Consider the following 24,278-nt stretch of genomic DNA (forward strand, 5'->3'; position numbering starts at 1 on the left):
TATGTCTAGTATATTTATACTATACAGCAGGCATAATCATATGCTTATACTATACTAACCTGGTGATCTATAATATGTGTACTTCATATCAGTAGCCTATTTTCTGTTCAACTCAGTCAAACAGGTAGTGGATACGTGCTCTCATTGGTCCTTCTTCAACACCTAGCGGCGTGCATGGGCCTCAGAGGCGCCCGGGACAGTGATCATGAGTGGTACAGGAGTAATACAGGAGCGTACTGGCATTCCTTCGGAAACTCCGACGGAAAGCTCATGCTCCAAAGTACCAAATTTATTGCTGTGTTGTACAGGCACAAAATTGCGTTCTGCGCAACCACCGGCGGCGCATCCATCCAAGTGTTTTTGCCATCGTTTCGTAATGCTTATGATCGGCGGAGAGGTCAACGCGCGGCGAGCATGGCCGTCCTATCCTGTGGTTGCCACAGTGTTGGTGCCAAGGGACCACTGCTTCACGCTTCCCTCTTTCATATAGAGTCATCATCGCTATGAACTGATCAAAATTTGCAGTCATAGACTTCATATGTTCGTATTTTTTTAAAGCTTAATAAAGCTATCGTTTTGCATTTTTCCCTCTCTTATACACAAGAAATTGCGTCTTAGGTCTCAGCTGACTTGGTGGAAATTATTATATAGAGAGAGGTGGATGGAATGAGAAGTTTTACGTGCCAATTATGTGCTTTGTTTATTTCGCACATTGATGCACGTTTGACTGCTCCAAATTTACAGAAGGCATGCGGCTACAATAACGCGGTAACTTTTTCCTTGAGGATGTTCTGAATGGTCTGTAAAAAAATTACCACCGACAAAATGCAGCCCGCTGAACCTTTTCCATTTGGAGGGGGGGGGGGGGGATACCCAACTAAAGGAATAGGACATGTTTACGTTGGCCCCAAAATGTATCTACTCGACCGCATTGTCGACATTCGACACAAGCAAGTCCCTGAATATTTTGGGTCCCGTTACCGCTAGTCGTTCTGGCAACCTTTTCGCGATGCCTGTGCTTTTAACTGGTATATAACTCAGGACGGGAAGAAAAGAGGAATGTCCGCATTCCTCCCAAAGACACACGGACATAGCGAAATCACTGTTCACGTGGATAGTGGTTATGCTTAAAACCAAAGTCACTTAAAACACTCCAGATATGCATGTTTTGAAAGTTTGTCTTCATCTGCACATCTGCCCTGCTGTTTGCGCTTCAATATCGTAACAACAAAGCAGTTAATACTTACATTCTGCAGCAACTTCAACTGATTATTTAGGGCTGCTTTAGTCCTCGCTGTAGTTATCATAATTGGTATTTGGTCGTAGGCTTAGAGATGAGTTGTAGTTGAAAACGAAAAAAAAAAACATTTCTCCTTGCCGAAAACACCGTTCGCATTTTCAGACTTGTAATTTAGATATGTACTCTTCTTTCAGTATATTCGACTGCGGTTTAATTCAGCCATTGCCTTGGTCGCATGTGGAATCTACCTTTTCTTCTCGGTAAGATAATGACTCGGAATTATTTGAATGCATATCCTACTGTGACAACCTTGATTGAGTTGTCAAACACATCTACTGAAATAACATAACATCTACACAGTAGACGTTATGTCGAACACAATCTATATGGGCCGCACAAAATATGTTTAATTTTTGACAATGTAAGGGGCCAGTAATATTCAAAAAGATATCTTATGAGAACCCGGACAGTACCCTTCCATTACACCAAGCAACACTCATCCAAAACTTTCTCTACCAGTACTTGAGAAAATCCAAAACTGCCTTGTTTATTGCCACAAGATTTACCCGCATCATTCACGAAATTAGGTGAATGTGCAAGGCGGCTCTCTCTGTGGGGAGAAAGAACCAGAGAAATCTAGAGGTAGATAATTCATAAAGTCGGGTGCGTTAGTTTAGAAATGTCTTCGATGTTTGTTATTTTCGTTGAAAAAAAAAACTCATAGGAGGCGATGAAGGCCTGGTTTAAAATAGCCGTGGTCACTCACCACACAACACAAGGCCAACACCGTAAGGTATATTTGTTCTTTATGAGCCGCGACCTCACATGACTGAACAGCAGTTCAAACTAGGTATTCGCTTGAAAGCTAACGCAGCTGGATTATGAATCTTGTAAAAAAAAGAATGGAAAGTTTATTACTTTTCTTATCACGAGTAGCGATGTGAAGCATTCAATGTGACTTCACCGACAGGCACGGTTCAAAGACCACTCTTTTAGAATAAAAGACGAGGTCCAACAAAAGTGAGCAGTACGATCAATAAACATCTTGCACAGTATCCAAGGCTTCAGTTATTCCAGAGCAGTACCCTCCTCCAATTTAATCTACGCCAAACAACCTAACATTGCGATGAGAGCACTGCGAGATGTCACTGTCCAGGCTCACAATATATAAACATATAAATAAGCCGTGACAGGTCGTAATCTACGGGCGCGGTGGTCGGCCACGCTACTCAGCTCAGAACTCCTAGACCAACTTTGGGCCGTCCAGCGAGCCATGGATGCCGTGCGGGAGCAACAGCTCCCAGTGGCCATCTAGGCGGCCCCAGGCCCGGGCCTCCCAATCGCCGGATTTCAAATAAAGTTATGTCACTCACTCAGGTCGTACATAAGTGGCACCCGCCGTGGTGGCGTAGTGGCTTTCGCTGCTAAACACAAGGGCGCAGAATCAAATCCCAAGCCGCGGCGGCCACATTTTCATGGCGGCGACATGCAAGAGTTGGTGGTCCGTGCATTTGGTGCCCCCTAAAGGACATAAGGTGGTCAAAATTAACCCGGAGTTGCCCACTACGGGCATGCATCAAAAGCATATCGTAAGGAAGATAACGAATGTCGGCGCAGAGTCAGCAGCATCGGCAGCATCAAGCGCGCAGCAGAGGCTCGAGCTAGGAGACTGTGCTCGGTGCATCCTACAACCGGTTGTCGCTACTAAGCTCAATAAATCTCCTTTATAAGTGGTGGAGTTGATGGGTAAAGTTCCACTCTACCATCCTGGAACTCCGTTCTCGGAAGGTACCCTCTCCCATGCTGGACGCCGACCAGCAAACTCTTCCATCACCACCCGTCTCTTGCGCAGGCACCGTTCGCCAGCGGGAGAATATCACCTTCAGCGGAACCGACGACAACGACGTTGAAGAGTGGCTGTCGTCCTACGTCCGGGTGAGCGTTCACAACAAATGGAATGACTCGGACAAGCTGGCTTACGTATTATTATAGCTCGCGGGCGTGGCCAGTCTCTGGTTCCGAAATCATGAGAGGCATATCCGAACGTGGTCGGCGTTCAATACGTCGATTACAGAAGTATTTGACCGACCCGCCGTCAGGAAACTCCGAGCCGAGCAGCGTTTGCGTACACGCGCACAGGACACGGGTGAGACGTTCACCAGCTATATAGAAGACGTCCTCGATTTGTGCAGGCGCGTGAACGCTGCCACGACGGAAGCGGAAAAGATCAAGCACGTCATGAAGGGAATCGATGATAACGCGTTCCAGATGCTTCTTGCCAAGGACCCGCGCACTGTTGGCGACGTTATCAGCTTGTGCCAGAGCTATGGTGAATTACGCAAGCTGCGAGCTCTGACAAGGCAAAATCCCACTGCAAATGCGACAGTCACCCTGCAGCCTGACCACCGGCCCTGAAGAAGCCTCCCTGATAACCCAAATCAAGGCCTTCGTCCACGTAGAAGTCGCACGGCAGCTATCTCTGGTGTCCATCACTCAGAAGCCTTCCAGCACTTTGCCGTCTCCTCTTCGTAACGTGATTCATGAAGAGGTCGCGGAGGCGCTGCCGGTCGTTCACCAGCAGGTTGCCACGGATACACCGGTCACTTATGCTACAGTTGCTGCAATGGATGGTCGCATGGACGATTGCTGCAATGAACCGATGGGACGGCCTTCTTCATGCCCTCTCATCACATTGTTACCCAAAAAGCACTTCCTTTGCCCTTTGCAGCTTCTTGACCTCGCCGCTGGTGTCAGCACGATGCCCATTTACAATCATCTTTCATCGCCGCTATCACTTATCAAGACAATGAGCTAGACCTGCTAAGCCACATAGCACATTACAGTGCAGATGGCCTGTCGACACTTGCTGTTTTTATGGATATTTCCAAGGCTTACGACTACGTGTCTCCAACGGCCATCATCAGCCAGTTACAAGTTATAGGTGTCACGGGTCATCTCTTGCACTTCATACATACGTTTCTCAATGATCGCCGTATCAGAGTCCGTCTTGGTAACACTTTGAGCGATGAAATAGGTATATTTAGCGGCGTGCCACAGGGGAGTGTTTTATCTCCCTTATTGTTTAACATCGCCATGGCTAGCCTCCCAAGAGTACTAAACCATCGAACACCAGTGAAGATATCGATATATGCCGATGATATCTGCATATGGGTCTCCGGCTACCAGCATCGGCGCCTCGCACGAATAGCCCAGGGAGCAGTAAATGCCATTCAGGGACACTTGGCAACGCTTGGACTATCACTCTCAGCAGAGAAATCATCATTCATACTATTTCCTGGAGTTAAAAGAAAATCTACACGCTTGAAGCTGAATATGGACGGATACTACATTCGACAAGTCACCAACGTCCGATTTCTTGGCGTTACCTTGGACCACAGGCTAATCTGGCGCCGCGCTGTTGACCACGTTGTGGCGTCATCGTCACAGAGGCTACATGTGCTCAAGCGAGTCGCTGGCATACGCTGGGGCAACCACCCGGCGTCGATGCTACGGCTACATACAGCGTTGGTTACCAATCGGCTCCTGTACCAGCTACCCCTGATGTCACCCTCAGATAGCCAATACGAGCGCTTAGAAGCCATCCACAGAAAAGGTATTCGACTTTGCCTTGGAGTCCCTCAGCCAGCGTCAAACAAGAAAGTGCTCTACGAAGCTGAGTCACGCCCTCTGCGACTTCAGGCTTCCCAGAGTCTCATGATCCAGTTACTAAGATTGAGTGAGTCTACGCCGGGCAAAACCCTGTTAAGACGTATAAGTAACAGGCCACGGTCGCATTTTTATGCAGCACTGAACACACTTCGCCTCTTAGGATTGCGCTGCTCGAGACAGAGGGAAAAGATAGAACCGCCCTGGGCATTCGAGGACATCACATGCGACTTAAGTATACCACGATTGCAGTCAAAGAGCTGCATTCCATCTGCAGAAGCCAAGTCATTAGTCCTACAACATTTGCACACGACTTACCCGAACCACCTACAAGTATACACAGATGGCTCTGTCAAAGTAGACGAAGACCGCTGTGCAGCTGCATTTTGTATTCCCTCTCTGAAATATACATGGTCTGGCCGTCTGGACTGTATGGCCTCGTCGACAGTTGTGGAAGGCGTAGCAATAGCGTCTGCTCTGCGCAAACTAAAGACTCTGCCTTCGCAGAAGTTTGTTGTCCTTACAGACTCAGCGGCCGCGTTGGAACAACTATACCGCGGTCTGCCATCCACCAAGTTCCCACGCAAATCACTAGCCCTTGTGAAAGAACTCAAGAACAAAGGCTTCACGGTAAAGTTTAAGTGGATTCCCTCCCACAATGGTATTACTGGCAACGAAAAAGCTGATGCGCTTGCATACGCAGTGCTCTATCATCCTCCCAAAATCAAATCTCCAAAGAGTAATCAAGTGAAAAAATCGGACATTTGAAATCACTTTGGGTCGCTTTGGGTTCCACCACATATGCCCTGCGTAACCAAGAGATTTCATCGAGAGGAAGCATCAGTTTTCTATCGAATCAGGACAGGATCTGCTAGTACATCGGCCTGGTTATTTAAGACGGGACGAATCAATTCTCCGAACTGTACGGCATGTGACGAGACAGGAGATATTGAACACTTTCTCTAGTCATGCCAGCAATTCCAAGTTGAAAGGGACGCTCTCCTGGAGAATCTACAAAAAAAGGACCTTCCGCATGCGTGCCTGCAACACCTTGTATTTCCCGAGGGATCAGTTATAGCCCGCACAGAAACTTCAAGTCTTCTTATGGAATTCTTAAGATAGACTGGTTTGATGGACATATGGTGAAACCATTCAGCGATATTGTAAGAGACGCTCAGGCGGAGCAATTGCCGGCCTTGATCGCCAGGCTAAACCCGCCTGTTGCTACAATTCACCACCACCACCACTATCACCGCTCCGCCGCGAATGCCTTGGTTACGTCGAGTCCGTTGATTCAACACGAATTGTCTCCGTCCTCGACGAAGTGCCTTCTACTGCTGTCCTTGAACTGAGTACCCTCTCCGTACACGACTCAACATGGACAAATTTGTTCGGCCGATTCATCGCCGAAGATCTGACACATTCGCAGCGATCTTAACTTTTCACAATCCTTCAGCACTTCCGCTGTTCATTCGACGTCGCGCAAACATCTCTTGGCCGTGCATCGACAGTCGAGAATCACATCGACACTGGCTCTCACTCACCGCTGCGACAAAGACCATATCCCGTGTAGGCTACGGAACGTCGCGTCATGGCACAGCAGGTCGATGACATGCTCCGTCGAGGCGTCATTCAACCTTCACAGAGACCAAGGGCCTCTCTCGAGGTATACTCGTGGCAAATAAAGATGGTTCCATCCGCTTCTGAGTTGATTTTCCACGGTTGAACAAGATCCCGCTGAAGGACGTCAACCCACTACCACGCATCGATGACGCTCTGGACTGTTTGCAGGTAGCCGAGTTCTTTTCTTCGCTGGATTTGGGGTCAGGCTATTGGCAGGTTCTGATGGCAGAGGCCGATCGCCCGAAAACTTCCTTTGTTACACCAGACGTCTTGTATGAATTCACCATCACGCCTTTCGGACTTTGCAACACACCTGCTACGTTCGAAAGAATGATGGATAATGTTCTGCGTGGCCTCAAATATAAAATGTGTCTTTGTTATTTTCACGACAATGTGGTGTTTGCCCTGATTTCGCAATGCACCTGCTCCGCCTCCAGCACGTACTCACTTGCTTGACCAACGCCGGGTTGCAACTTAACCTGAAGAAATGGCGATTTGCTGTTCGTCAGCTCACAATTTGAGGCCATGTCGTGTCAAAGGAGGGTATTCGCCCAGATCCCGAGAAGCTACGTGCTGTTACTGCGTTTCCAAAACCTGCCACTATCAAAGAGCTACGCAGTTTCAATGGCCTCTGTTCTTACATCTGAGCGAATCGTTCGAAACTTTGCATCCATTATATCGCCTCTCACGCAGATCCTTGGTGGCACTAGTCTCCAGAGTGTGACGACAGCTTCACAACCTTGAGCTTGTATTCTCACGACGCCAACCATTCTTCGCCATTTTGACCCTGAAGCTCCAACCGAAATCCATACCGACGCAAGCGGTGTAGGCCATACAGCGTCAACCTGGCCACACAGGATACGTCGTCGCTTACGCGAGTCATACGTTAACCAAGGCGGAGAGCAATTACAGCGTAACAGAAAAGGAGTGTTTGGCTATTGTGCGGGCGCTTGGCAAGTTTCACCCAGATTTATTATACGGCCGATCCTTTGACGTAGTGACCGACCACCACGCATTATGTTGGCTGTCGACGCTAAAAGACCCATCTGGCCGCCTTTCCAGCTGGGCATTGCGAATTCAAGAATATGACATCCGCGTGGTTTACCGTTCCGGGCGAAAGCACTCCGACGCTGACGTGCTATCCCGATCACCGCTTCCCCCGGAGGCCTGTCACGACTCATCCTGCGAGTGCACATTGTCATCTCTGGACTTTGACACTATTACTGCTGCACAACGTAATGATCCCTGGACTGCATCTCTGTTCGACCTTCTTTCCGATACGTCAAAAGTTCCAGCGTCGCGAACGCTTCGGCGCCAAGTTCCTCATTTTGCTATTTGAGACCAGCTACTGTATCGACGCAACTATGTCCCAGAGGGAAGCACATGGTTACTGATCATTCTGAGAACCTTGCGAACAGAGATCTTCCCTTCGTTCCACGTCGATCCTCAGTGTGGCCACGCGGGAGTAATCAAGACCTGCGAAAGACTTATACGCCGCTATTACTGGCGGGGAATGTACAATTTCGTTCGAAACTTCGTCCACTCTTGTTATGAGTGCCAACGCCGCAAAGCGCCACCGCACAACTCCGCCGGTGAACTACAGCCTTTACAATGCCCATCCCGACCCTTTGATCGCGTGGGCATAGATCTCTACGGGCCCCTTCCGTTGACTCATAACGGTAAGAGGTGGATAATCGTTGCAGTTGACCGCTTAACACGTTAACCGTTAGAACGCAGGCGAAAGCTTGCGCAGGCAAAGAACGCGCGGAAAGATACATTTCATCAATAATACTCTAATGCTTTCGCAGTCCCACACGTAAGCAGCTTTAATTGTCTCTGGCAATTTTTAACTACTTAACTGTCTTGATATATAGAGCCTTGATGTATAAACAGAGTGAATACAAAAAGTGACTTCCTGCTTCCCTTTGGCGAGTAGGAAATATAATATAACCGCGCCTGATATTGGCTTATCTGAAAATTTATGCCTTAGTTCGGCCATTATGCACGCCAGTTACGTTAAAAACATGTATTGCGCGATGGTAAGCTGCAAAAACTATAAAACCTGACTTCCGATGGCAGCCCAGCAGTTCCGCAAAATCATATATGAAAATTAGTTTGAGCGGATTTTTTGTTCAAAACATTGAAATGTAGTCTTTTTTTTTTTTTTCATGTGCAAGTGCATGCAATGTGCAATTATACCATGCATGTCAACCAACTAGCCCGACTTGGAGCTCTACTTCAATGTGCAAGTGACGCGTAAAAAGTGCTTATTGGGGATTCATTCCTATAAGTTGCCGCAGCTTAAAAGGAGTATTCATGAACGATTAAGTATATTTTACGTTTTACGTTACCAGCAGCTTTTTTTTTTTTTCAGGAGCCGTAAATGGTTTCCAGGAGTCGTTTTCTAGGCTTACAAATCAAATAGTTTCGGTGTACTCTTTTAATTTTCCCTTCACAATATACCGGAAGCACCTCGGCTTTGATGATGTCATGACCTTTTTCTGTTTCTGCAAATACAAGAATTCATTTTGGTATTATTACCTGGGACCAGAAATCTTGACTTGAGAACTGATGTCAGATACCTGGTTTTCAGCTAAGTACAGGTGCACTAACCATCTTCGCAGCCAGCTTGACGACTCTCACAAGTAAGTTGCCGTATTGCTGAAATAAGAGGTACAAAGACATGTTTCTATAAGGAGAAACAATTTGGTTTACGATAAGGTGGCATACTCTGATGGCCACTAGTTTTTCTTGGCATTAGATAGGCTGGATCGATGATGTGTTATTGAGCTTTAATATTGTGGTCTCCTTTTTTTAACTGCATCAATTAGTACACGTGGGACTGGTATGGGCAGCAACTGAGAACGAATGAAGGAGGACACTCAAGTTCAGAATGAGCGCTCTGTTTTCTGAGATGTGTAATGTCATCAACAATGTGAGCATTATCCACTTGAACGATGTAATAATCATCTCGTTAGAAGCGTTTAGAAATAGGTAGAGTTTATTATTCGGGATAAGCAAAATATGCAGTAACAGCTAAGAAACGCTGGTGTATGCATTTTCTTTATCTTTCTGTCTCCCTTTACCCCTTCCTCAGTGTAGGGTAGCAAACGGAATATCTACCTTCCGGTGAACCTCCCTGCCTTTCGCATCTCATTTATCTCTCTCTTTAGACCAGTTTGTGACTTGCCACATGGAAATGGCCAGTTCAGTCGAGCTATACCGCGAAAAAAAAGGACGTAAGTGCATGAGGGCAGGTATATGAATGATAGGCTCACACAAGGTCATTACGTGTCATGGGCACACCAGCAATTTTGCAATTGCAACGTTGTGTTGGAAGCCCACAACGTCATAAGGGAAGTCATTCATAAACTTACACAAATTTATTACCACGTTCTCATGGGAGTCTCGCATTTGTAATGTAATGATTACAGAGACAGCGTTTGGGGTGTGCAGCTCGCTGTTATGTCGAATGCTGCTACTGGAAGGGATTTAGTGGTGGGAATAGAGCAGAAGTTATAATATTTTCGAGAATAGTGGGAGAAACGTCCACTCGAGCCTCGGAGAATGAGGAATGTTCCTGGTGGATTGGTGGGAGGGGAAATACGGGTACGAGCCAGGGACAAGAAAGAAAAAAAGAAAGAAAGAAAGTAAGAAAGAAAAGAAGAAAGAAAGAATTAGTTGGATGAAATTTTGGCGACTGAAAAGCATTGCCTTTGCCAAAATGCAGAGTAAAATACGTATCCGTTGGAGTGGAAACAATGGCTCATAGCGAAATTTACGAGCGTTAGAAGGCACACAAACGCCGGATATTTATAAGACAGACTAAAGCTGGAAAATGTTTAAAGTTTACACACGAAGATGCTGTCACGGTGTTCATTCATTTATTTATATGATTTGAAGTTAAGTACCACTGCATGCAGCTCATAGGTAGGTGTGTTTCCTCAAGGAAATAAATATATATTGTGAAGGCCATTTAAAAAAAATCATCAGCCCCTCCGCCTGTCGAGGAAATGGGGGCAAGCGAAGCTTGTCGTGTGTTTTTTCGGTGTTCCTTGCAACGAATTGCATTGACGAGTACCACGTTGAGCTCGAACTAGAACCGCTCACACGCAAGGCAGCTGGCTTTGAAGTTCCGGTCGAAAAACTTGTGTTGAAACCTTGCCGTCGCACCGGGGAAGTTGGCGCTAGCGTTGCCGAGGCGTGCACCACCGTTGTCGTGTTCCTGGAGGGCAAGACGACGCTGGCGTTTCGCCTCGGCTTCAGAAGCCCTCACGCTAGAATCGGCACGTCGACGAAGAGCCTTTTGCCCGAGCGAGTTCACGGCACCGTTGCTTAAATGCAGCCTGCTCCTTGGCGGAACGCACCACGTAGGGCCTTCCCATCCGGACGCCGAAACTGATCTGAGGCGAGGGAAGCCCGGCGGAGTGCGTGCACCAACCCCATTTTCTTCCCTTTCTCTCCTCGCGACACAGCAAACGACCATGATTGGTCACGCGCGTCTCGTGATCCTGCGCCGGCGCAGCTTTCCCCACACTTGCTCTTTCTTTCTTTCTTTCTTTCTTTCTTTCTTGTCCCTGGCTCATACCCGCATATCCAATGCGGGTATGCATCACACGTGAGTTTTAACAGCGGAACTGTTAAAGCCGACCATTATTGCGTGCAGAGCGAACAGAAAATGTAGGCCGATCCTAGCGGTAGTGCAGAAAGGGTCCAAACGCAATCGCACATACCCCTGTGAACTAGAGAAGATGTTTGAGCTCGACGATGGTCCGTCGAGTGTACGGTGCAAAACCTCCGCCTGGCGATGACGTCACCATGCGTCGCCTAGCAACGCTTCACCCCAGCTGCGCCGGCCGCGCCGAACCTCGCCACAGCAGCGTGAGCCATGACGTCATCGCGCGAGCCGCATCGCTTCGCCTTAGCTTTGCCGATCCATGACGCCACCGCGCCGTGCGGAGTATCCCGAGTATCGCACCGCCGAAGCGGCGGCGAAACGTCGGCGATTTGCAGATGATCCGGGGTTACGAGCCCGCGAAACCGAGCAAAAGCGTTTGAGCCTCCAGAAGCGTCCCGATATTTCAATGATCGAGTGTTCGTTGCTCCTTGGACTGTCGATGATTCCATGGTGATCTTGCACAAAACGTGGCGAAGTCTCGAAGCACAGCCTCGCTAAAACTTGCCTGAATCGAAATAAAGCTAGGTGGGGTCTCCAGCTTCGCTGTTAGCCCAGTCTTCGCGCCACTAGTGTGAAGCTGCCCCTAATTTCTGCGTGACTACAACGCCGCAGAAACTTGTAATCCAATACAAGCTTCGCTTGAAAAAACAAAAGAATGTGAACAAGCTCTAAAGAATGTGACTGCGCATCTAAAGCAGTTAAAAAACTTCTAGTGTAAGAATAATGAAACCATCATGTATCGAATAAATGCTCCATAGCGTGATGTTAAGCTCGCAGAGAATGTAGAGCGTATCATAGGGTGGATCGAGACGCCGCAAATGAGACAATTTCACACGGCCGACCTCAATATACAAATTATGACAAAGACGTGTATGTTAAAATATGAATATGGGAGAGCTGATTCAGCGGTTAGAATGACAAAAAAAATGCTAAGACAAGCACATATATGAGGTGTGGAAATTTAGGCCAGTAATAATATTGTATATTATTTTCTTCGTGAGTTTTGGCTATAGCCAGAATGTTTTCTGAAGTACGAGCATATCTGCATTGGAGGAAGGGTGAGAACCGTTGCTAGCTATATCTACAAATAATTTTCGAGAACATTGATTCTATCCAGCAGCATTGACTATTTTTAGTGGTGCTTTTCTACTAGGAAAGTTTGTCCTTATATTTCCTCTCATATTTGAGGTAGTGGCTTGCACACGTGGAGTGAAAGGTGAAGCAGAAGCAAGATGTGGCACGCTTTGGACGAATGGCAACGTTTTTCATAGAAGAAAATGCACGTTTCAAAATTTTATCAGTAAGTAGTCTACAAGATAGGGCACACCACCCATGGCAAATTAATTCAGATAATCCTGTAGTCGCACCACAGGTTTGACGACAATGTTATCTAAATTACCTTTTATGCACATATGTGGACTGAACGCTTAACAAGGAATCATAAGTTGAAAAAACACATATATTAAGAAACTTGTGGCACAATTTACTGGTCCCTTTCGAGCACTGTGGTGGCGCCGTTTCACTGGCCTGGCCTGAGCATTCTTTAAAACATTCGCCTTGTTCACTGCGAAGGTCACGCTCCAGTTTAGGCCACTGCGAGCTGCTCTCATGTGTGTTCTGGAAGCCCGAACGACGTCCGACAGTGTTCTAAACACGGGGCTGCTGCAACTTGCGTCAACTTTGGCTCTTTAATTGACAGAAGGTTTAGGCTTGCGAGCTTTCTTCATCTATAATAATGTCTTTTTCCCGAGAACGAGCGCTTGCGTTATTTCCGCTACCGGCCTCCTATTGCTCTAGCAAGCAACCGAAGGTTCGGCCTGTGTAGGAGCTGCTGCACTGCTGAGCTGCTATACGACAGAATCTGGCGGTTTGTGTGCATAGGCAAGAAAAGGCGGAGGCCACCCCAGAGCTCACCACCGGCCGATATCGGTGATAAAAGCGGCGATAAAAGCGTCTCAACGGGTGTGCCCCAGCTGCGTTTAATCGCGAGAAGTGTCAAAACATATTGAAATAAAAGAAAATATCGTAATATAAACAGTATAAGACCGGAATAGACACTGTTTAGTATGGATTGCGGTTTGACGTTACGGGCTCTATAGGCAAACCACGTAACCTTATCTCAGTTCCCTTCCACTTCTGCAATGGGTAGGCAGCGTGCGGTGAGGACTGCGGAACAACAGCGCGCCTACGATGGACACCGTCGTGAACAGAAGTGGGAATGTGCGCGGCGACGGCGGGCGGCCCGTAATACGGACGAAGATCGTGCCGCAGACGCCAAGCGTATGCATCTTTGGTTGAATCACCCCTGCAGACTCCACTCCCGCCGTAATTGTGGGCGATTTCAACATAGGACGTGTCTCGGCCAGACGGAAAGTGGTTCGTGGTGTTCCTCATGGAAACGGACGCCATTTAATCTCACACAAACATCAGTATGCCCACGACGCGTCATCAGTCGTGTATTGACCTCACGTACAGGCTCTGCTGGTAATCCACCTTCACAGAGTGCAATGGCTCTCAATTTTTTTTTTACTTTAAGTCCACAGTCTAGCTGACACCAAACAATGGGTATGTTACAAAATATATGTCGCAACATGGGTAAATATCTACTTTCAAGGATTTCATGCAACTATGTTTGCAGTAGCAGCTAGAAACATGCAGGCATTGGCGTATGTAGTCACGAAAAAATACAAGGTGCGGAGTTGCGTATATATAGAACGCAAAAAAAAAAACGTATATGAACTGCTACATGCCGTGACACCCGGTGGAATACACCGCAACTGCAATGCAAAGTTTGCACGTATCGACACTACGTGGCACGCATCTGGCAAGTGGCCCGATACGATGCAACTGCTATATGGTGTGCCACCTGGTGCTATATTATGCAACTGCAATGCAATGTGTACACGTATCGACGTTACACGGCGAGCATCTCACATCGCATGACTCCTTGCGCACAACGACGCGTGTATAGGGCATTTTTCCGCAGCAGCTACCAAACGCTGGCGTGGTACACTGGTAGAGTAGCTGACCCCGGTGCAGACGACCCGGGCTCGTTCCCGGCGGGAAATCGGTTTCCTTTTTTTCTCTCATTCCTTACGATACCTGCGATGGACACCGCTGGTGGTGGCGGACAACATCGGCCACTAAACGGCTATCGGACTGAGCCTATAACAGCTTGCGCTGTAAACGCATGAGCATGTAAACTGCCGACCATGTTTCCCCCGTAGGTAATACTATCCCTCGATAAATATGAACGTGCAGCCTTAACAGGAGAACCGAAAATGCAGGAAAGGCACCAATATTGCGAAGAGTTTGCAGCAATAACTTTTATATCTGTAGCACTACTAGTTCGCAGCAACAAGAAGCTTCCCAGCCAGCTCATTTCTGATGCTAACTCTTTGTTGTTGAAGAGCTTTACGCATATCGGTAATTCAAAATGTAAAACAAGGAAACTTTCCATGCAAGACACTCCCATCAGTTTTTATATTACTTAGGTTAGGCTAATGTTTGAAATTTCTCGCACTTAAAGACAAAGGAGTAAATTCCTAATGACACATTTTTTTTCAGAAGGATAATAAGCATTTTTCGATACTGCTTGCCAAGGTTTACCTGTACGCGAACAGTATCTTCTTGATTTTCACTGCAAATGTTGCTCAAGGTGGCGAGCTTCAGGAATGAAGAAGATGTTGCTCATTGTATTTATGTCGTTCGCATGTTCTTGACTTGTATGATGCCATGTAAAAGCCACTGGAATGAGTAAAACAGTGCGGGACTAACCTCCGCGGTGATGATATGGGTCGCGGGATAGCAATATTCTGCTCCAGAAACTAAACGGCAGTGAAAACAATGAAAGCATGTGAGATGTGCCGCTACAAGAAAGTTGCAAGGGGAAGCAGCGGCAGGAATAATCATGCCATCCATCTTTGCCGCTAGTGGGGTAACCATCTTGATATATTATCTTCAAAAATACCTGGAAAATCAATGATTAACACTATACTCGAAGGTTTTGGACAATTTGAACGCCGCAGTTGTGAAGGAGCGTCCCTGAAAGGGTAGAGAACGCGACCATTTTCCTCGAAGGCTCTGCCACAGAATGGTAGCGATTCCTGCCTCCTGCTTCAAAGTATAACCGCATCCACCTTATTTACTTGAGATCGTGCCGTGAGACTACCGTCTGTTCTCAACATTGAAGAAAAGTCTGAAAACAGTGGATTCTCCAAAGGATTATGCAGCCAAGTCACCATGCGATTATGGACACTTTATTCGGTGCTGATTTGGCTAATATTTACGGCCTCCATTAGATAAGGCACGTCATTGATAGTTGGATGTTCGGAATAGTATGAAATATACTTGGCTGAGAAGGCAAGCTCTTTCTTGTTTTTAGTAAAGGAAATCACGACATCACAGCAATTCCTTCTTCTTTAGCATCAAAACACATTTTTCAACCTTCTCTTTGAATATACTAGAACACGCGTGATTAGCAACCGTTTTGGAAAAGCTAGATTAAGAAACAAATACCCTTGTTACAGCTAGTTCAGAGCATATATAAGGACTACAAGTCACCAAAAGCTCTTTGCGCAATACTATCAATATTGTCGCCGTGCAGGTTACCTGTCTTTTCAGAAATAATTGCGGTATGCCCCTCCCCCCACTCATTCGCGAAATAGTAGAATTCTGGCTCAACCTTAGTATTTCTTTCTTAAAAGGGGTGGAGCAAGGCTAACACAAGCGCTCAAATATGCGCACTTTAACTGGTATGGTTTTCGATCCTTCAGCAACAATCTCAATTGTGACAGCGATAGCAGTTCATTATCAATGACATTCCTATTGCTCTGCACGCTTTGCTTTGCAGTTTTCGGAACACCTCTTCTGTGGTGTAATATAGCAATTGGACTGGGTGGAACACTTTACACTGCACTTGTGAGTATTCTAAAAGAGTTACTAGTATTCGGTGGCTCTTTAAAAGTTACATTCTGTTGAATGTAACTGCCTCCTTTCCCAGGTTTGGTGGGGCTGCCAGGCTTGTCTTGGGTCGGTCGCTATCTCGGCGGATGTATCTCTGCATATATATGCAACGGTTATTTGGAAGTACCAGTGATGAGACTTATATAACCCTTGTATGCTGACAAGGAAAGTTCCCCTCTACTGTGCTTAACAAAAAAAAAATGTGGTTGATCCCTCTTATATAGGAATCGGTATAGAACACGAAAGTGAAACGTGTCTTCACAGAAGTAGTATAATGTTTATTGCACATTGATATATAATGTCTATTGGTGTTTTGTGGCTAAAGCGCCCTTAGGCGTTGATGCACCCACGCTGACGCCTGGTGGCACGTCTCCTCCATCACGACTACCAACGTCGATGACCATGAGCAACCGTCGTGCATATGGAAGCTGCACTACGCTGCACACGCTAGCACAACGCGAAAGACGAAGCACGTAACTGACACACTAATACAACGCGCAAGACAAAGCACGTAACTGAATCGTCACCGAGTCAAATCAGCGCGTACAGCGCGTCGTAATTGCAGCCTCCGCGATCAACTTCAGAAACATTTTCAGAGCTAATTGCGGAGGCCACGCTCCGCTGTGCTGAGTACGGTGAACGCCACCTAGGTGGCGTTGGTAGTGCTTCTTGATGCCAGCGTCCCTTCGAATGCTGGCATCGAGGCGTCGTAGTGCTGAGACCACCGAAGCGTTCACTGTCGGTGCGCGTTAGTGTCATAATGCAGTACTTCTCTTTTATTGCGATAGCAATTATATGGACACTCAAAAGCAGATTTCTGCCGTCGGCGTCGCCGTCGCCGTCGCCGTGAGGTTCCGTATGACGTCAATGGAGATGAAATCGTGGCCGCGCGCCGCCGAACGCTGTATGTGCGAGTGAAAGGGCGCGAGGGACGCGCTCTTTCACGGGGAGTGAACGCACGGCGGAGAACAAACGCGCGTTCTGCGCCGTGCTTCCTTAAGGGCTGCAGAAGTAGGCGTCTCTTTCCTCCTTTACAATCACCATATATGTAGAGCAAACGCGCCTTCTTCCGATGCGCGAGAGGCCGTGGGGGAGGGGGGGAAGGGGGAGGGAAGGGAGGCGACGTTTAGCTGCGGCACCAAGTGCCTATTTATATTAGAGGCTCCGGCAACAGTCACCAACGCCGCACGCATTTTGAGCGAACGCGGGCAAAACGCCGACGGCGTCGACAACAGTTCTGCGCGTTGCCGGTGCTGCTGCATGTCCAAGTTTATACAGCTGATAAAGCTAACATCATTACTCCGTATAGTTCTCTACAAATTTGCTATCGCAATTGATGCTTCACCTTTCAGGTGAAACTGCGACAACTTTTTTTTCTGCTCGTAGGCGGCGGCACCGCCCCGAGCAAGAGCGCGGGTACACGGAGGAGTGTTAGATATATAAGGCGCGTCTGTGTAGGTCTCTGCAAATGCGTTTGTGGCACAATGGGTTAAACGCTCGGCGATCTATCGTCGCGGACCGAGAGGTCGTGGGTTCGATTTCCAAATTTTGCTTGTTTGCGGAACTTTTTCTTCTGGTTTCTTTCTTTGTATTATGTTCGTGTACATTGTAAGCTGACGTATTTCCGTGACGGAAATACGTCAGTGAAGTCTTGGTGGACCCCGGCATAAAACACTTTCGTGTTAATATAAAGAAGTGAAAAGCGCTTGCTATCATCGTCCAATCGGAGATACAGGAGAGAGAGAAGCGGCGTTTATCAAAGGATGGCGGTACTTTTCTTATATATAGGGATTTTAGGGGTACCGCGGCTGCAGGTGGTTGCTGCGGGGAGTGGAGTGCGCGCAGAGTGTTGCTGAGGCAGGTGTTGGCGCCAGCCTCAATTCTGGCAAATGTAACGTGCTTTCCGGGCACGGCTTTTGCGGACGCATTTTGCCCCGCGCTCGCCTCGGGCTCGTGCAACTTTCGTTCGATGTCTCGAGTTTGCTCGGTGGCGTGGTTAGCAGCATTCGCCCGCCATTGCCGCTTGCGATTCTTCGAAATTAAATTGCTTCAAAAAATGTGTCCGTTACGCAAGACAATTATAGGTTCGTACCCCCTTAAGCAATTACGACGACAGAACACAAGTGACATTCTACTCTAGAATGACGAGTGGAAACGCAGCCAGCTGTGGAAGAAGACGACGACGATGAACGCTGGCATGAGCGCGTACGTGGAAAGCACGAGCACGAGCCCAAACCGAGGGACGCCAAAAAAAAGTTGCAGTGGAACCCTAAGCATGTTCCTATGATATGATAACGCTAAAGCTTTTGGCTAAGTTTGTACGGAGAGGTGTTACAAACAGGTGTTGCTGAGTTGTGTTATAAAGAATGAGGCAATGCGAGAGGCCGAATTGTGTTTCTTTAGGTGATATGGTGCAAGGTGATGTAGACACCACTTTACATGTCCTCTTCTATTTCGTCGTCGACGCAGTATATCGAAGTAGTACGACTACCAATTGGCGTTGTGGGTGGTGTGATTTGATATATCCCGGTTTTGTCATCCTCTTGTCTTTCCAGTCAAGGCGTACATGTGTCGGGGTACATCGACACTATCATGGCCTTGTGATCCAAGCATAGAGTTAATATACTAACTCTAGAGGACAAGCTGCCCATAGGGCCCATGCACTGAAATCGGTCACCGCAAGAACGCCGCCTTTATGATACGCTCATTTTGCCAGCTCCTGAAACGCTTTGCTAGACTTGGCGCTAGTAATCAGTTTTAATCTGGCAACCTATAACTTGTAGTGTGTGTGCCGCCGTGTGCGCGTGGGTGTGGGAGGTGTTGGACGTGTAGCTGGCATTTACGCAACCCAAGGATGACCCTGTTAAAATTTCCGGCGGTGTGTGGTTTTCAATGGTCACGCACTAGCGAAAATACCGTATAGCTGTTAAAGCTTCCCTGTTTGCTGTCGCAAGTGTCACTTGCCGAGCAATAGGTAAAAAAAAATGCTGCACTGTGATGCTTTTCGAACGATTGCGGTGAATCAGGAAAGCTGTCTACTCGCGTAATGTTCACAAGAAGTCGTTTACTTACGTTTACTTACGAAAGAACGTTTACTTACGTGTGAAGGGAAATGCCAGAGCCATTTGGAGCTTTAGTCTTGCACAAAAGGCACGAAGGTGCCATCGCGTCAACCGATATCGTCGCGCGATCACATGTCAGAGCTAAACTATACCAAACGAAACTACAGAACACCCATAAACTACCACGCATCCGAAAACACCCACACAAATTTCCGAAACCGAAACTCGCGTTATTGAATGGATGAGTACATCGGGAATTGCATAAATTACGTTAGCAAGCGCTTCCTGTAAGCTTAATATCCACACATCGCCTTCATAAAGCCATCAGGTATTCGTTTTTATGACACAACTTAAGGGTTTTCATCTCTCAAAAGTAATTGCGCTGGCCACATTGGCGCGTTACAAGATGGCGCCGACAAAATGGCGGCGCCCTAGCGGCTCCTTCTTTTTCGGCCCAGCTTTGCCTCTAGAGTCAGTTATATTAACTCTATGGATCCGAACCCGCCGTGGTTGCTCAGTGGCTATGGTGTTGGGCTGCTGAGCACGAGGTCGCGGGATCGAATCCCGGCCACGGCGGCCGCATTTCGATGGGGGCGAAATGCGAAAACACCCGTGTACTTAGATTTAGGTGCACGTTAAAGAACCCCAGGTGGTCCAAATTTCCGGAGTCCCCCACTACGGCGTGCCTCATAATCAGAACTGGTTTTGGCACGTAAAACCCCACAATTTAATTTTTCTATGGATCCGAGTATAGGTGGAGACGTCGCCGCGCTTACGCAGCGCGCCGACTATTCCTATGCGCTGTCGTTCTCCCCTACATCAGCGGGAATCCTCCTCTCCTACGCTGCGGCTGCAGGTGGTTGCTGCGGCTAGGGTGACCTAGAATTGGAGAGTGCCCGGAACGGGCTTCCAAAAGTGAAGCCAAACGACCGCAACGCCGCTTGGGGCGCTGCGATCGGTAGCACACGGCCCACCGTGGCTCAGAGGTAGAATGTCTGCTTCCCACGCAAAAAACCGGGGTTCGAATCTCGGCAGGAGACAGTGTTTTTCCGTTCTTTTTCCTACTTCATGCGGTGATATTTCATTCTTTATACTGCTGCTTAACACTTGTTCCGTTGCTATGCAATTCAATAAAAAGTCAAGCAGAACCTGAAGGAATAATAAGAAATTAACAATGTTTTGCAGTGAATGGATGGATGGATGGACCACCGCCCTTTAAATCGGGCGGTGGCATACGCCACCTAGCCATGACTATTAGCATATTTTGTACTTTGTGGTGGGTGAAATTTCACCCCTGGCCTTGATTTTAGCCACCAATCAGATAACCTCCGTTTGGTTATTTCTACCCGCTTAAAGTCTATTTTGCCTTCACTGTCCCTAAACCCTCACGCTTTGAAAAAATCAGCCCCGTTACTTTGCACTGTAGGGTTAAGGCCTTTACAGAAAAGTATGAGGTGTTCAGCCGTTTCCTCTTCTTCTCCACACGCACAGCACAACGTGTCTATACCTTGGTACTTGACTCGGTACATCTTAGTCCGCAATACTCCCGTCCTGGCTTCAAACAACAAAGAGCTTCCCCTAGAATTATCATATATATTTTCTTTGGCCATTTCTTGCTTGAAAGTTCTGTTTGTTCCCAGTGCTGATTTCGTCTGCATCCCTGTTTTCCACAGACCCCTCTCTGTTTCTTTAACCTTTTTCTTAACTGCTGTTTCCTGATTTGCACCCCTCCTGCAGTCCAAATATTTGGTTGACAATTTTCTGGTCAGCTTCCTCCATTTTGTGTCAACATTCCTCATGTACAAATAACTGAAAACTCTCCTTAGCCACCGCTTTTCCGCCATTTCTCTCAATCGCTCCTCACATTCTATCTTGCTGCTGGCTTCCCGGCCCTCGAATGACGTCCATCCCATATCACCCTGTACCCCCTGATTTGGTGTATTTCCGTGTGCTCCCAGAGCCAGTCTACCTACCCCTCGTTGCTTAACTTCCAAGCTTGCTCGAACCTCTGATCTCATGCACAGGACCGCATTGCCGAAAGTCAAACTAGGGACCATCACCCCTTTCCAAATCCCGCTCACCACTTCGTACCTATTGTAATTCCACATTGCCCTATTTTTCATCACAGCTGCATTTCTGCTACCTTTAGCCGTTACATATTTTTCATGTTCCGTTAGGTACTCAGCCCATTGTTTATCCACACTCCAAGATATTTGTACTTATCCACCACCTCCAGCGTAACCTCCTGTATCCTATGCTCGCTGCCCTGATTATCATTAAAAATCATGACTGCCGATTTTTCTTCACTAAACTTCAAACCTAAGCTATCTCCCTCTTTACCACAGGTGTCCATTAATCTCTGCAAGTCTTCCTTGCTGTCAGCCATAAGTACAATGTCATCCGCGTACGTACATCTGTCCTGGTAATGACTGTTTAATCCATTCTCCTTGCTTGAAAAAGGAAAGGTTGAAGCCAAGTCCGCTCCTCTCTAATTTTTTCTCTAATCCTTGTAAATACAGCATGAACAACAGAGGTGACCGAGGGCAGCCCTGCGTAAGCCCCTGCTGTATCTCTATAGGCCCAGATACCTTGTTTTCCCATTTTATAAGCACCTTGTTACTTTTATAGATATCTTTTAAAAAATTACTTACTCCATCTTCCACATCTAGAGTGCCCAGTATGTCCCACAAATCCTTTTGGATTACACTGTCATAGGCTCCCTTGATATCCAGAAATGCGAGCCATAGTGGCCTGTGTTCCTTTTCTGCTATTTCAATACACTGTGTCAATGAGAACAGATTATCTTTTAACCTTCTTTGTTTCCGGAACCCATTTTGTAGTTCCCCCAGCACCTCCTCGCTCTCCACCCATGCCTGCAGTCTGTCCTTTATAATCTGCATCACCACCCTGTAAACCACTGACGTCACTGTTATGGGACGGTAGCTGTTCATGTCGGCTTTGTCCCCCTTTCTCTTATATATCAGGCTCATCCTGCTCAGTCTCCACCCGTCGGGGGCTTTACCGTCCATTATAATTTTGCTCACTGCCTCTCTTAATGCTTTCTTAGATTTTGGACCCAATGTCTTTATCAACATAATTGGGATGCCATCAGGACCTGTCGATGTGCTACTAGGAACCCTCTTCTCTGCCCTTTCCCACTCGCTTTGTGCAAGTGGAGCCACTGCACTAACTAGTCTATCCTCACCTGATTGAGCACATGCTATGTTTTGTTCTTTAAACTTTTCTGTCATTATTGTTCTTATATGTTCCATTGCCTCATCTCCCTCTAGCCGAACACCTTCAGCTGTAACTATAAACCTCTGCTCTAGGCTAGTCTTATTACTCAAGGAGTTGAGATGTTTCCAAAATTTCTTCGCTGCTTTTCTATCCTTTTAAAAAAGGATAGAAAAAAGTAGTGGCCCTAATATACTGCCTTGTGGGACACCACAATAAACAGGTTTTATTTATGAGTGCGTTTTATGTATGTCAACCGTTTGTTTCCTTTTAGACAAGTAAGCTTTTATTAGTTTTGGAGCCTGTCCTCTGATTTCGTAGTACAATAGTTTCTCTAGAAGTAATTCATGGTTTACAAGATCAAATGCTTTTGTGAAGTCGACGAATATTCCAATCACAAAAGCTCTGTTTTCAAATTGTGACAAAATATACTGTTTTTGTTCTAAAAGCGCCAGTTCAGTAGATTTGTTTTTTGGGAATCCGAATCGACATGGTGTTAGCAAATTGAATTTATCTATAAATTTAGTAAATCTGGAGTGCAAAATTTTCTCTAGTGCTTTTGAGAAGACAGGTAGTACGGACACAGGTCTATAATTGCCGAAATCATTTCTATCTCCCTTTTTAAAGAAAACAGTTACTTATGCAATCTGCATTTGTTCTGGAAATACCGATGTACTAAACAAAGGTTAAAAATATGTGTGATAGTTGGAGCTATAATATCTGCAACATATTGTATAGGCTTTATCGTCTAGATATGTGGAGTATTATTCTGTTCGAGCTGATCGCAGTTTCTTTGTTAACTTACTTCGAAACTGTTTAAATAAATGCAGATCTGCCGCGCGTGTCATTATAAACCTTCTGTATAGCTTATTTGTATACTTAATTTTGTTCCGCAACTCAGGGGTGATCCACGGTTTGCGAGTTTTTCGACATCGTTTACATGTTTTAGAGGGAAAGTAGGAGTGGTATAGCTCTTTGAAGATATCAATAAACTTATTATAGGCTTCATTAGCATTATTAGGGCAAGCAATGTGCGTCAAATCAACTTGTTTAACAGCATCCCGAAAATCATCAAGAGTAACATTGGCTATACGTTGGTATGGTTGTTTTAGTTGTTTTAGTTTTGGTTGTTCACCTTTTGGTTGTTTTAGTGTTTGGGTTACCGTCTCCATGCACAAGAACACTAATAGATGGTCGCTGATAGGGCATGATAAGGCACCTGTCTTGATTTTAGGATGGGAGAAATTAGTAATGAACAAATATAAAGTAGACTGACTTTCAATTGTTATTCTAGTAGGTATTTCGAGCACATTCATAAAACCATTCGAAGCCAATACCATCTTAAATACTCTAGTACAATGATTATCACTACTCACATCGATATTGAAATCACCTCCAGCAATAACCGTGTAACCACTGTCCGCTACATAACAAAAAAATTGTCATAGAATTTTAAAAAAGGAAGCTGCATTTCCGCTTGGTGGGCGGTAACAGACAGAGTAAATAAATTTACCCAAACGCAACGACATTATCTCATAATCCTGTGTAATTGTACTGAATGGGCTCAGAATTTCACCATTTTCATTCGCATCCAGCAGTAGTGCTACTCTCCCGCCCCGACCAGCAGGTCTGTTAAGGTAGTATGTTCTGTAGTTTGTCATTTTATAGACATTATCTGCGCTAGTGCTCCATGTTTCACTCAACATTATGACGGAGAACTTAAATTGAAATGCACTAAAAAATTCTTCTAGTAATTCTGCTTTATTTTTCATTGATCGTGCATTGATATGTACCGCTTTAATGGATGCGG

General features: G+C 46.4%; 1 long non-coding RNA gene across 1 annotated transcript in view; it reads left to right on the top strand.

Moving 5' to 3' along the window:
• Window positions 1–1,432: 1,432 nt before the first annotated feature.
• The window catches only part of LOC119462262 (uncharacterized), a 30,895-nt gene continuing 8,049 nt past the window's right edge, over window positions 1,433–24,278 (top strand). The window contains exons 1-3 of the long non-coding RNA XR_007468352.1: window positions 1,433–1,500; window positions 9,123–9,174; window positions 16,060–16,127. This is a non-coding gene — a long non-coding RNA (uncharacterized LOC119462262). The remainder of the gene's footprint in view (window positions 1,501–9,122; window positions 9,175–16,059; window positions 16,128–24,278) is intronic.

This window comes from Dermacentor silvarum, chromosome 8 (genome assembly GCF_013339745.2).
Source record: "Dermacentor silvarum isolate Dsil-2018 chromosome 8, BIME_Dsil_1.4, whole genome shotgun sequence".
Lineage (NCBI taxonomy): Eukaryota > Metazoa > Arthropoda > Arachnida > Ixodida > Ixodidae > Dermacentor > Dermacentor silvarum.